We start from the raw sequence: 15,510 nt of genomic DNA, 5'->3' as shown, positions 1-15,510 counted from the left end.
TTGCATTAGGAAAATACTTTGTGAAGAAGCGAATGAAAAGGCCCTAGGGCCTTAGCACTTGCTATTTCATCCCAGTGGACTGGATATAAGAATTCAAAGGGCAGGGCTTCCCTGGTGGCGCAGTGCTTAAGAATCTGCCTGCTAATGCAGGGGACATGGGCTCAAGCCCTGGTCCGGGAAGATCCCACATGCTGCGGAGCAACTAAGCCCGTGCCCCACAATTACTGAGCCCGCGCGCCACAACTACTGAAGCCTGTGTGCCTAGAGTCTGTGCTCCTCAACAAGAGAAGCCACCGCAATGAGAAGCCCGCGCACCACAACGAAGAGTAGCCCCCTGCTTGCCGCAACTACAGAAAGGCCAGGCGCAGCAATGAAGACCCAACGCAGCCAAAAATAAATAAATTAATTAAAAAAAAAAAAAAAGAATTCAAAGGGCAAAAGGAAAATATGTCAAATTTCCAATTGTTAAAGAAGAGCATTCATGTATTTATTCAAATGGATGCTGGTGGCTATAAAATCACTATTGTATTTAGAGTCCCTGAATATGTTTAAAAGAGAGCAATGTTAACTTAAAAATGTGAATGACTATAACATCTCTAAAATTATTTGTAATTATTTAAATTTATAACAGAACTGTAGATAACATCTTAAAATGAGTGAGGAGAATCACAGTTTTTCAAAGTTCTTTTAGAGGCTAACTGACATTTATAGAACATTACACTCAACAACTGTAGAAATCACTTTTTCTTTGCAAGTGAACCCAAATTTTTATCAAGATACACCATATGCTGGTCACAAAACCAGTGTCAATAAATTTCAAAGGACTGAAATCACACTAAATATATTCTCTGACCATAAAATGTTTCAGGAGGAGATAACTTGGAAAATCCCCAACTACCTGGAAATTAAACAACACACTGTTAAACAACACACAGGTCAGAGAAATCACAGGGGAAATTAGAAAACATTTAGAAATGAATGACAATAAAAATACAACATATCAAAATTTGCAGTATGCAATTAAAGCAGTGCTGAGAGGAAAATCTATGATTTTAAATGTTTACATTAGAAAAGAAGAAAGAAGAAAAGAAATAAGCTTGGATCAATGATTTAAGCTTCCCTCTTAAAAGAAGCTAGAAAAAATACGACAAATTAAACAAAAAAAGTAAAAGAAAAGATTTAATAGTCAAAGTCAATTAGACACAAAATGGACAAACAACGGGGAAAAATCAATGAAAACAAAAGTTGGTTCTTTGAAAAGATTAATAAAGTCAATAAATACTTAGCAAGACTGATAGAGAAAAAAGAAAATTTGAATTTCCAATATTACGAATGAAAGAGGGGACATCAAAACATGTCATTGAAACACAAAAAGTTTAGCAATAGGAAACTATGTACAGCTTTCTGCCAATAAATCGGACAGCTTAGATGAAATGGAAAAATTCTTTGAAAGATACAAGTTTCCAAAGCTGACATAAGCATAAATAGAAAATCTGAATAGTCCTGTATCTGTTAACAACATGGAAACTGTCATTTGTAAACTTCCCACAAAACTCCAGGCTCAGAGGAAACTCCAGGCTCAGATGATTTCACTAGTGAATTTATCAACCATTTAAAGAAGAAATAATATGAATCTTACACACACTCTTTGAGAAAATAGAGGAGTAGAGAGAATATTTCCTGACTCATTCTAGGAGGCCAGCATTACCTGATGCCAAAATCAGTAAAAGATATTACAGGAAAACTACAGGTGAATACCCTTGAACATAGATGCAAAAATTCTACACAAAATATGAGCAGTATTTGGCAATAAATAATAAGGATAATTCAGTATAACCAAGTAGGATTTACCCCAGGAATACAAGAGTGGTTTAACATTTGAAAGTCAATCAATATAATTCATCACATTAACAGAATAAAAGAAAAATCATACGATTATCTCAATAGATGTAGTAAAAGCATTTCACAAAATTTACTAACAATAACAAGTCTCTCAGTATATTATACTAGGAATAGAAGGAAACTACCTCATTCTGATAAAGGATATCTGCAAAAAAACCAACCATTAACATCATACTGAGTGATGAAAGACAACACTTTTTTCCTAAGATGGTTCTCTAACATCTCTATTCAGCATTGCATTATAAGCTTTAGCTGCTGCAATATGGGAAGATAAATAAAAAGAATACAGGTTAGAAAAAAAAGGATAACTTTTACTCACAAACGATAAGACTGTGGACATGGAAAATCCTAAAGAATCTACAAAAAACTACTATAGTGAGGGAATTTAGCCAAGTTGCAGGATAAAAGGTCAACATACAAAAATAAATAGCATTTCTATATATTAGCAGCAAACAAGCAGAAAATAAAAAATTTAAATTCCTTTAAAAAAACACATAAAATACTTCGGGATAAATCTACAACAGCTGTGCATGGCCTCTACGCTGAACCATAAAAAACACTGCTGAGAGAAATTAAAGAAGATCAAGATTAATGGAGAGAGAGGTCATGCCCACTGATTGGAAAACCTAATACTGTTAAAATTGCAGTTCTCTCCAAATTAATCTCCTTCAAGTGTTTCTATAATGTATATGGAAATACAGAAGAACCTAGAATAGCAGAAGGAAGACCAAAGTTGGAGGGCTTACACTATGTGATTTTAAGACACTATAAAAAGCTACAAAAATTAAGGCAGTGTGGTGCCATAACTGACATAAGGAGAGACAAACAGATCAATGGAACAGAATATCCCCACAGGAGTATGGTTAACTGATTTTTGACAAAGGCATGAAAGCAATCCTATGGGGAAAGAAAAAGATTTCATCAAATCGTGCTGGAACGATTGGATGTTCATAAGGAAAAGATATGAATATTGACTCCTATCTCATACCATACACAAAAGTAAGTCAGACAGGGGACTTCCCTGGTGGTGCAGTGGATAAGACTCCGTGCTCCCAATGCAGGGGGCCCGGGTTCGATCCCTGGTTAGGGAACTAGATCCCACGTGCACGCGGCAACTAAGAGTTCGCATGCCGCAACTAAGGAGCCCGCCTGCCGCAACTAAGGAGCCCACGTGCTGCAACTAAGGAGCCAGCAAGCCACAACTAAGGAGCCTGCCTGCCACAACTAAGACCCGGCACAATCAAATAAATAAATAAATAAAAATTAAAAAAAAAAAGTCAGAGAAAGACAAATATATGATATCACTTATATGAGGAATCTAAAAAAAATGATGCAAATAAACTTATTTACAAAACAGAAACAGACTCACAGACTTCAGAAACAAACTTATGGTTACCAAAGGGGAAAGGGGGTGGATAAATTGGGAATTTGGGATTAACAGATACACACTACTATATATAAAATAGATAAACAACGAAGACCTACTGTATAGCACAGTCAACTATATTCAATACTTTGTAATAACCTATAATGGAAAAGAATCTGAAAAAGTATATATATGTACATGTGTATATATATATAACTGAATCTCTTGGCTGTACATCAGAAACATTATAAATCAACTATACTTTAATTAAATAAATAAAAATAAAGCAACTAAAATAAAAAAAACATTCAAGATGGATAATAGATATGAACATAAAACTTATATAAGAAAATAGAGAAGATTTTTGAAACCTTGGAGTAGGTAAAGAGCTCTTAGAGCACAGAAAGCACAAACCATGAAAAAGAAATCACTAGGCATACTTTATGAAAATTAAAAACGGCTGCTCATCAGAAGACACAGTTATGAAAATGAGCAGGGAAGCCACAGACCTAGAGAAAATATTTACTGACCAAGTATTTTAAAAATATATTAAAAATTTATATCTGACAAAGTAGTATACCGAGAATATAGAAAATCTATAATAAAAAGACAAACCAATACAAAATGGGCAAAAGATTTAAACAGAAACTTTACAAAAGAATAAGTACAAATTGCCAGTAAGAACATGAAAAAGTGCTCAATATCCTTAAATATCAGGGAAATACAAACTAAAACCATAATGTAATATGGTTTCATTAAAGCCCACTTGATTGGCTAAATTAGAAATACTAACAACCATCAGGTGCTGGTGAAGATATAGAGCAACTGGAACTCTATACATTCCTGGTTCCTCACACTCTAGATTTTGAGTCATAAAGGTGACATTTAACCGTCACCTTCCACTCTGTTTTATTCTTTAATTTGTCCAGGACCCCAGTAAGAAGAAGGTGGCCCCAACAACTCTCATCCCTAAACTGGTGAAAATCCCCACTCACCTCCTGCCTCGGGGTTATACTGACACTCAAGTGTGGTAATGCAGGTCCCGGGACATCACAGAAAATCAATCATACACAAGCTCCCTTCTCATTTTTTCCTCCAACAGCTGTCCCTATGCTTGGAAAGGTCTGTTCCTGCCCCTTTTATGCCACACAATAGCCAGTCTCTGCTTCTCTCGCTCCCCAGCTATTTCCAGAAGGATGAGAGCTTCAAAGATCACTAACCCTCCTGCCCAGCCCTCCGGGGGCTGCTTCTCTGCCTGCCCCAACACTAGGTGCCCTCCCTGGAATTAGCTGTGACAAAAAGTACAAGTGGCAAGGATTTGTGGTAGGGAGAGGGGGTGCTTTTTTCCTTTTTAATAATTTCACCAGAATTGACAACTCATGCTGTTAAGACACTTTAAGGTCTTGGAGTAGCCACTTTCTTGCTTTCCTTTAGTGAAAACAAAACTAAATTAAGGGACTTCCCGGGCGGTCCAGTGGTTAAGACTTCGCCTTCCAATGCACGGGGTGCGGGTTCGATCTCTGGTCGGGGAGCTAAGATCCCACATGCCTCATGGCCAAAAAAACCCAACACATAAAAAAACAGAAGCCATACTGTAACAAATTCAAGAAAAGACTTAAAAAACGGCCTACATAAAAAAAAATTAATTAATTAAAACAAAACAAGAGCTGAGCTTCAGAGCTTGAAGCCTTTCTTAGGGATCGTCTGGCAGCAGAGAGCTGGAGTGGGAGCCTGCCTTGGAAGAGAGGTTGCCACTTGCCCCGAGTCCTACCAGGGACGTCAGGAGAACTGATGATGTGAAGGATGGTGCTTCTGCAACAAGGTGTAAAGAGTCACGGTTCTTAGGATAGATTTGCCATATGCTTAGGTTTTGGTCATGTGCAAATGGAGAATGATTTTTGAGCTTCCATGCCCTAAGTTGGGCTGTTTTTCAAAACGGCGCTACTCAGAGTCTAACCAGGTCATAGGTCAAGACACCATTTTCACCTGAAGTCCCCTCTGGTCAGAAGAGATGACCTTGAATTCAGAATCTTTCCAAGTTGACCCAAAGTCGGATGCATGAGGGAGATGATTTTCCTTCTTTCCTATGTCCATATCTATACCTATCCTTCCTTTGTTGGATTTTTTGCTTTTTCAAATGAGAAGACCAATAACCCCAGTTTGGAATTCCTCCCCTGCTCTCCGTTGAAGGCACGCTGTGTTCACATCTTCCTTTACACCAGGGCTTTCTTAGAAGCTTCCCTGCCTACACTGACTGCTCTCCTAGACAATTCTATCTCTCCCAGTGCCTGTGGTGCTCACAGCTTATTGTCATTTAAAAAAAACTGTTTCCAGGGAATTCCCCGGCGGTCCAGCGGTTAGGACTCTGAGCCTCCAATGCAGGGGGCACAGGTTCGATCCCTGGATGGGGAACTAAGATCCCACAAGTTGATTTACAATATAGTGTTAGTTTCAGGTGTACAGCAAAGTGGTTCAGTTGTACATATACATATATCCATTCTTTTTCAGATTCTTTTCCCATACAGGTTATTACAGAATATTGAGTTCCCTGTGTTATACAGTAGGTCCTTGTTGTTTCTTTTATTTATAATAGTGTGTATATGTTAATCCCAAACTCCTAATTTATCCCTTACCCCAACCTTTCCCCTCTGGTAACCATAAGTTTGTTTTTGAAGTCTGTGAGTCTGTTTCTGCTTTGTGAATAAATTCATTTGTATCACATTTTTGGACTGTATATTATTTGAGGGCAGTACTATATAATTATTATGTAACACTTATTACATTATGTTTGTTCTTGGAAATTAGATTATTGACAAATGCCATTCTAGCTACAGACTCTCTTGCTATTAAATGACCAAGTCAGATCTTCCCAAAATAGGCCATGGGATGTTAAAGGGTACTCCATGAATAAAGATGGCATGGTCAATTCAATTTGGGGAATGCTAAACAAAAACAGATTTTCCAGCTGCAGGGCTTGTCAGAGCCTTTAATATGCTCCTGTGCATTGTGAATCTGGCGCAAAGGAGGAGGATAGAGTCTATATAGTACTCCCCAAATTTATTTGACCCTGGAAGCCTTTCATCTCGGAGTATCTTGTAGTAGAGGGTATCCAAACTTTGGGGAACCTACACCCTAATATATTCTCCAGTGCTGGGCTGTCACTGGGAGTGACAGGATGATGCCCTCTCCCTCCGGTGAGGTGCATTTTGGCGTCTGGTGGGAGGAAGAGGGTCAGGGGTCTTGCCTGCTATTTACCAGTCCTTTTGGTCCCCCAGGCCTGTCGTGTAGGACTTTGCCTAACAGAGTCCCCTCGCACCCCAGTCTTGCCTGCAAAGCTGTCCCCACAAGTTGGGCAAGACGGGGGGCCTGTGTGCCTGTCTTCCTTTAACACGGCTCAGCCCTGGCCCAAGCTTCTTGACATGACTTAGTTTCTCTCCTCCCTGGGCCCGCCTTATGTCGTGCCGAGCTGTCGTCCAGACTGTGGAGAACACAGGATAGAAGCCTTATATTCACAGGATTCCTGGATGGCCAGGGACCCCAGTTAGCTTGGCCCACACTTCTTGTCCCACAGACCTCGTCTGTATGCTCTGCCATGGGCCTTGCCTTTCTGTTCCCCCAGAGAGCCCATCGTGAAACTAGAAATCAGCTCTGTATTTCATCTCCAGAGAGATAGCGCGCCTTTATTGAGAAAAATGCACAACTTTCTAGGTGCCACTGCAGATCTAGGTTATCGATAATACCTCTGTCCCTGCAAAATTAAAAAAAAACTTTTTAAATTGAAGTATAGTTGAATTACAACGTTGTGTTAATTACTGCTTTACAGAAAAGTGACGCAGTTATACATATATATACATTCTTTTTCACATTCTTTTCCATTATGGTTCATCACAGGATATTGACTATAGTTCCCTGGGCTATACAGTAGGACCTAGTTGTTTATCCATTCTACATAAAGCAGTCTGCATCTGCTAATCCCAGACTCCCAATCCATCCCTCTCCAAGCCCCCCTCCCCCTTGGCAATCACCAGTCTATTCTCTAGGTCCCTGATTCTGTTTCTGTTTCATAGATACGTTCATTTGTGAAAGACATGAATTTTTCAAATTACACACACAAAGACTCTTAGAGGTTGAGGCCCAGTGTTGGTATTATTTAAAATAATTTATTTTATTTATTTATTTTGGCCACACCACGCGGCATTCGGGATCTCAGTTCCCCAACCAGGGATCGGACGGGCGCCCCCTGCAGTGGAACTGCGGAGTCTTAACCACTGGACTGCCAGGGGAGTCCCCAGTGCTGGTATTTTTAAAGCACCAGGGAGATCTGAATTCACAGTCAAGTCTGTGAACCGCATCTCTAAACCCTCTGGAGTAAAGCTGATGCATATCCATCCATCCCAAGAGTGAGAACATTCAAGTCTCTCCATCCGACAGCAGGAGCAGAGTCCAGAAGTTTAGTCTCTCTCCCATTGTACATCACGGGTCCTGCAGGCAGCAGCACGATCTGCCTTGGTTGCATCTTGGGAGGTTAATCTTGGGACCATGGCCTAGTGAGATTAGGGTTTGCGCTGGAACCTGGCCTCGGTGAGTTGAGTCCGTCAGCAGGCTGGGTCAAGTCTTCAGTTCCTAAAGTGGTTGCAATTGCTAAGCTGCTGTCCTCATGTAGAGCAGTAAACCCTTGGGGGTGGGCTTCTCACCTTCAAGTGTCACCTTCAGGACAGGGGCTTCAAGCCACTCTGACCGGGAGGCTTTTTAAATCCCTGACGGGTCAACTTCTGAGCAGTGAGGGCTAGGGGTGTGGTGTACCAATAACCCAGGCACCGAGATGCCACTCCTGAAGCCTGGGGCGGCTCGGAAAGTGGGCAGCGGTTCAGTCCCATGGGTCAAAGGCAAGAGGCTGCTGAGGAAGGTGGGAGCCAGCGAGTCTGGGTCAGAAGGCTCAGGCTCCTACGGTTAGGGCACAGGCGACCTTGGAGGCACAGGGCGCTCCAGAGGTGGAAGCTACGTGCTCTGCTCTAGTTGCTGCCACGGGTAGTAGAACAAGGGTCCTTCACTTTGTTTCTTTGGGGAGACATGAGCCCCAGGTGACTCTCAGTCTAGGGTCTTAAGCCCAAGCTATGACAAGTCTCAGCAGTCTTGGTGATCAGCTCTTGCTGGCTCCACTGACAAGAAGCCCAAGGGATGCTGGGTGAGGACCTGCCCAAGACCCCCTTTCACTGACCTGAAACATCCCTCCACCCCCTCTTCTTCCTCTTCTACCCCTCCTCCCCCTCCCCCTCCCAGAAGACCTGCCAAAGTGACTAATTTTCACAACAGTGAAGATCTACCCATTCCAGGTGATTGATCTTCTTCCAGAAAAATGGGCCCAACTCACCTTTCCCTTACATCACTAACTTACTTTACTCACCCCTACTCTAAAGGGATTCCTCAGCAAACCAGGAGAATCTGTCACAGTGGAACACCTTTCTGGTAGAGCATTTGGCCACCTACACTGCTGTGGCTTCTCATCAGCAACTACTATACCATCATGTTCTCCATCTTTCATAACATTTCCAATAGGTACACACTCTTCTCCCACACATACACCATAATGTGTGCCCTGCTGTTTCATTTAGACTGTTTCCACTTTTCACTTTTGTAAGTATAGATACTTTAAACCTCGGTGCACACGAGTCTTTGTAATAGGTGTGGGATTTTGGGTGAGGGTTAGGGATAGTACTTCGGTGTGAGAAACACAAGAGGTGGCAAAGAGGAGAGGTGGGAAAAAATATAATGTAATTTTAGATGACTCGTGAGTAATTAGAAATCTCTGAATTCAGAGGGATATTAATATGTTCAGCTGACACAGGACAGACACTGACCAATCAGAATCAAGGCCAGCTGTGGGAGCAGAGCAGGGTGCCCCGCTGGGCCAAGCATCATCCCCTTGGATAATGGACTATGGAAAGTAGGGGTCCTGGGAGGGAGCCTGGGGTACCTGGGGCAACAGTGGGTGAGAGATGGCTCAGGAAAGTGGCTACTGAACAACTGATAAGGAAGTATTCTGATATTTTAGTAACTTGTTTTAGCCATAACAGTGCTTGCCTGCTGAATATCAACCCAGATATTCACAGCAGTACTCCATGCAGCTGTAGAATACCCCATGCCCTTTTCAGAGCTTTCTCCGCTTATGTGTCATATAGCCTAGTGGTGATGGTGGAAGACAAATGCTTCCTGGCTTCCTTGTATGGCATGTGGGGAAAGCAAGACACAGAGAAAGGTTTATAATTTTCTCTATAAACTCAAGGAAGTCGCTGTTCACACTGAGAACGGAACATTAGCCTAGTGATGCCAATTGCACCGAATGGAGACATCTCCTGCCAGACTTAATTTCAGGGGGAGACTTCTAGACACCGTTTTCATAGGGACTGATAATATTTCCATGGCACATGAGGGAAAGAGCTATAAAGAAGCTCTATGACACTCTGGCTAGGTGCTTAGAGAAATGAATGTCTTTCACAGGAAAATAAGAAACCAGAAAGGTTTTAGAAATGTTGTCCTGACTCACGAAGCCCTCATTTTCCACACCCACCTGTGTCAACACAGTCAGATCCAGAGGGACTTCAAATGAGTTGAAACTTTATTTTTTTGCAAACTATCACTCTCTTGCCCAACAAATAAGCCTTCACATTCACGTCTATATGGTGTTTCCTTCTCACTGAGGAGGCGGCAGGAAAGGTGTCCATCTACGTGCTCTGTGAGGGCTCCTGGGGGGGCCGAACTCTGAGGACCTCCTGGTTCCAAGGGTCATGAGTCCCCCTTTTGGTACAATCCTTAACTCACCTCTACCACACGGGGAGGTGCTCAGGGGCATAATTAGTCCATTGAAAAGGAAGTGAAATGAAAGAACATAATATATTCTTAGTATTAGTTATAGACAACGGGCTTTTCTATATTTAGTTCAGGATAACACTTACAGTTGGGCCATGGCATCTGGTGACCTCACCTGCACAGACCCACTCCCTAAGGATCATTTCCACTTACATGAGTTATGCCCTCTTTCCCTGGTGGATCAAATGAGATGTTGAGTCAGTGCCCTTGTCAAAGTTAAAACTGCACCAGACAAAGCAAGGAAGAAGTTATTCAAGACTATTGCAATAGGGACTTCCCTGGTGGTCCAGTGGTTAAGAATCTGCCTTCCAATGCAGGTGACGCGGGTTCGATCCCTGGTTGGGGAACTAAGATCCCACATGCTGAGGGGCAACTAAGCCTGCATGCCACAGCTACTGAGCCCACATGCTCGGGAGCGCCCCGTCCCCATGCCACAACTAGAGAGAAGCCCGCGTGCCGCAATGAAGAGCTCGCACACTGCAACGAAAGATCCCGCATGCTGCAACTAAGACCCGACACAGCCAAATAAATTAAAAAATAAAACGTAAAAAGACTATTGCAGGGCTTCCCTGGTGGCGCAGTGGTTGAGAATCTGCCTGCTAATGCAGGGGACACGGGTTCGAGCTCTGGTCTGGGAAGATCCCACATGCCGCGGAGCAACTAAGCCCGCGAGCCACAACTACTGAGCCTGCGTGTCTGGAGCCTGTGCTCCGCAACAAGAGAGGCCGCGATAGTGAGAGGCCCGCGCACCGCGATGAAGAGTGGCCCCCGCTCGCCGCAACTACAGAAAGCCCTTGCACAGAAACAAAGACCCAACATAGCCAAAAATAAATTAATAAATAAATTTAAAAAAAAAAAAGACTACTGCAATAGAGGAGAGAGACTGATCTCAACTCTACTGAAACAAAGGGCTGGAGATTTTTTTTCCAATTGAAGTATAGTTGACTTAGAATATTATTTTAATTTCAGGTATACCACATAGTAATTTGATACTTTTATAGAATATACTCCATACAAAGTTATTATAAAATATTGACTATATTCCCTGCACTGTACATTACAGCCTTATACCTAGTAGTTTGTACCTCTTAATTTCCTTCCCCTATCCTGCTCCTCCCCCTATACCTCTCCCCTCTGGAAACCACTAGTTTGTTCTCCGTATCTGTAAGTCTGTTTCTGTTTTGTTGTATCTGTTCATTTGTTTTACTTTTCAGATTCTACATATTAGTGAAAACATACAGTATTTGTCTTTCTCTGCCTGACTTATTTCACTAAGCAGAATACCCTCCAGGTCCACCCATGTTGCTACCAATGGCAAAATTTCATTCTTTTTTATGGCTAAGTAATACCCCATTGTATATATATAGCCCACCTTGTTTACCCATTCATCTGTTGATGGGCATTTAGGTTGTTTCCATATCTTGGCTATTGTAAATCATGCTGCTATGAACATTGGGGTGCATGTATCTTTTTGAATTAGTGTTTTTGTTTTCTTTGGATAAATAACCAGGAGTGGAATTGCTGGATGGTATGGTAGACGTGGACAGGTTTTAAGAGCTAGGGTAGGGGGAATCACAGGCCACCTGTGTTTGCTAATTGGTCGTCACAATTGGAATAAAGTGCCCACCAAAGTCAGGTGCCTACCCTCCCACAGAGGGCAAAAATGCTATCTCCTTTGGTGTGAGATAGAAGTGCTATCTCCTTTGGTGTTTTCATTTCAAAAACATGATTCCCAGGTCCTTGAGAAAGACACTTCCTGGCTTGAATGTCTGGCAAGAGGTTAGAAGATTTGCATACATTTCAAAGGTGCAGGGTAAGAATTTACAAGTGCACGTTTTCTAAATTAAATGTTCTTACAAAAGGGAGGTCAGGGGCTTACAGTCAGAAAGAAACCTGTCTAAAGTTCAGTCAAACTGAGGGGAACATGAAGGCCTTCTTGGTTGCCCTCTAAGACAATCCACAAATGAACCACAGAATTCATGGCTGCTGCTTGAGAAGGACCCGGAACCCAGTGATACCTAAACTTGGAAATTTCAGGTCCCTGTGTAGGTACCTTCCTATGAATAGCCCATTGAAGCGAGCTCATAAATGCTTCCTTTTAATGCCCTCACTCCAGAGTATTTTCACTGATAAATGTTTATTGAAACATTTAAGCATCAGTTCAGTGCCAGAGACCATCTCAGGTATGACCAAGGTGGAAACTCCTCCTCAAAGAGACCTCACAGCATTGAAGGAGACAGACAAGTAAATGAACATTTTAGTTATAATGTGAGAGTTCCTCAGAAGTTAAACATGGAGTTACCATATGTTCCAACAATTCTACACCTAGGTATCCACCCAACAGAAATGAAAACATACGCCCACACAAAAACATGCACAAGAATGTTCATAGCAGCATTATTTATAATAGCCAAAAGGTAGAAACAACCCAAATGTCCATCAACCAATGAACGGATAAATAAAATATGGTATGTCTGTACAACATGACATTATTTAGCAATAAGAAGGAATGAAGTATGGATGTATGCTTCAACATGGGTGACCCTTGAACACTGTATTTGAAGTGAAAGAAGTCAGTCACAAAAGCCACATAGGGTATGATTCCATTTAGGTGAAATACCCAGAATAGGCAAATCCATAGAGACAGAAAGCAGATTAGTGGTGGCCCAGGGCTTTGAGGGCTGGGGAAAATGAGGAGTGACTGCTAATGCGTATGGAATTTCTTTTTGGGGATGATGAAAGTGTTCTAAAATTGATTGTGGGGATGGGATAGTATAGTCACAAAATTACGGTTGTGGGAAAATGGGAAGAACACTGGATTTGACATCAGAAGACCTGGTTTGAATCCACAGATCACTGGACTTGATTTGTCCAATGACACACCCCTTGAACTTTCTGTTTTCTCCACCTCACAGAATGATCTTACCATCCATCCACCCAGTTATCCAAACTAAAAACTCAGGAGCCACCTGAAATGCACACCTCCCAATCCATCACTCCCTTGAGCTAATTAGTCATCAAGTCTCACTGATTCTATTTCTTCAATCTTTTTAAATATCTGTCCTCTCCATTCCTGAGCTTCCTGCCCCCTGCCGACATCATTCTTCACCTGGACGAATGCAACAGCCTTCTCTAAGTGTCTCCACTTTAGTCCAATCCCTCTCACCCTCCACATCATGGGTGTGGTGTTCCTAAAAAAAACCCTCATGTCACTTCCCTGCTCAAAATCATTCAATGGTTCATTACTGTGTCATGAGAGCAAACACATATACATTGGTCTGTGCATGCCAGGCACTGTTTTAAGAACGGTGGAGGCATTGTCTCCAATCCTCATATCAATTTGTGTGACAGAGGAGGGAATTGGGCGCAGAGAGGTAAAATGACTTGCCCAAGGCCATGCAGCTGGTTCAGTCCAGAGCTGGGGCTGAACTGGGGGACTGGCCCCGGGATATGTGCTTAGAGCTGTCACACTAGTCTCACAAGGATGGAGGCCAGACCCCTTACACCGTGACCTAGGCCCTGGCTACCTCCAGCCCCTCCGTGTGCTCCCGTGCTCCGCTATTGCTCATTGCCTGCAATTTCTCAAAAGGGCTTCATTTCTCTGGGCCCTTTGACAATGCCTTCTGTCTAACTGGGCTCTGGAAACCCTCATCTTTCAAGCTTCATCTCAGCCATCACTGCTTCTTTAAAGTCTTCCTGACCCTCCCCCAACCCCCATGACCCCTATAGATGAGTATCCTGAAGCTGTTTCCATATTGTGTAATATATGTGTATATACACGTTTTTGTTGTTGTTGTTTTTTAATATTTATTTATTTGGTTGCACTGGGTCTTAGTTACAGCAGGTGGGCTCCTTAGTAGTGGCATGTGAACTCTTAGTTGCGGCATGCGTGTAGGATCTAGTTCCCTGACCAGGGATCGAACCCGGGCCCCCTGCATTGGGAGCGCGGAGTCTCAACCACTGCGCCACCAGGGAAGTACGCTATACACGTGTTTTTGTAAGAGCTTTTTTGAGATATTGATCACGTACCATGCAATTCACCCACGTAAAGTGTACAGTTCAATGGGTTTTAGTATATTCATAAAATTATAGCTGCATTAGAATCATGGTTTTGCCTTGAGGTGGGTGGCTTGTTATACTCCGGGGTATGATGTCACGAGGAGGCCACCTCTGCAGCACAGACAGGCGCGGTGAGCAGCCCCAGAGGTGGGCGAGCTGAAGGTGGGAAATGAAAGAGGGTGGGAAGTGTAGACACCAAAGGGTCTAGAGGGAGAGAGCTCTGGAAGAACTGAGAGATTATACTTTGAGACCAGCCGTGGCCAGACCATTCCTTGGAGCACATCAGTGTAGCCGATAGAAATCTCAGGCCACCAGCCTTGGTACGTAAGAAATGTAAGCTTGTTTTTCCAGAACAAAGTTTACATCCCATTGCAAGCCTCCATCCTCCATTCAGTGAATTCTGGATCTCCTGCCCTTTTCTTGCCGGCTGGGTCTGAGAGAACTTCCTAGGGCTTGAGATTCTTTCCTAAGCCTTTCTGCGTGGACAGTGGATGCACAGTGTCCGACCTGGGGCGGAAGGTACTTTGGAAACGTTGGGCAGATTTACTAAAAGCTGGTGAGCGTGTGACTAGCACGGGTGCCTGGCTTAGAGTAGATGTTCGATAAATATTCATGGTTGAAATGAATGGAACTAAAAAAGGCAGCAAGAAGAATTAGTGTATCAAGGATGTCACAGGTATTTCACACACCCATTTTCTCACCCACAAGTCCCATCAACATCGCTCTGCCTCGGGGCCCTTCCCTCTTTCAAGTGACAGCTAGTCAACCTGACAGATGAATCCTTGCTGATGTGTCCTCCGGGTGGATCATGCAGAACCCACCCGCACCTGGTTAAGTGAGGTCAGCCAGTGTTGAAGGGAAGCCCTCTGTGTGCTCACAGCCACCAAGAGCTGGCAGACGTCAGTCGCACTTCCCTCCACTGGAAAACAGCCCATTTATCTTGTTTGCTGTGCCTTGCTTATTTTTCTGCTATTAACATTCTTTTCCTGCCAATGGTCCAAGTACATGTGGGATGTTACTACACGAGTCTAATGAAAGGGGAGCTTTATGTGGGTGGGTCTAGGGATGGTCACTATTAGGACGATTCTAAACAATGCCCGAAGGCAACTCTTTGGATGGTTCAAAATAAATGACAGTGTCAAGAACAAAGCTCCTAAGGGACTGGGCTCTGATGGCCCCGTAGGGCTCGGATTCCAGCAGCATCCCCGTTTCTGGGAATGCACTTCCTCCCCTACACGGGGTGCACCGTTGAGCAGCGTGCCCAGAGGAGGGGCTCTTTACACACTGTGTTCCTCCCCTCCCCCGTGGAAGGCTGA

The 15,510-nt window shown here is 43.0% G+C and overlaps 1 protein-coding gene across 1 annotated transcript in view; it reads right to left on the bottom strand.

Moving 5' to 3' along the window:
* Nucleotides 1-15,510, bottom strand: part of MCM10 (minichromosome maintenance 10 replication initiation factor) — a 130,253-nt gene that overhangs the window by 57,981 nt on the left and 56,762 nt on the right. The window lies entirely within an intron of this gene.

The sequence above is a fragment of the Balaenoptera physalus genome, assembly GCF_965194825.1.
Source record: "Balaenoptera physalus genome assembly, chromosome: 2".
NCBI classification, from domain to species: Eukaryota; Metazoa; Chordata; class Mammalia; order Artiodactyla; family Balaenopteridae; genus Balaenoptera; species Balaenoptera physalus.
Note: the sequence above shows the minus strand (reverse complement) of the source record. Positions and strands in the feature narration are given on the sequence as shown.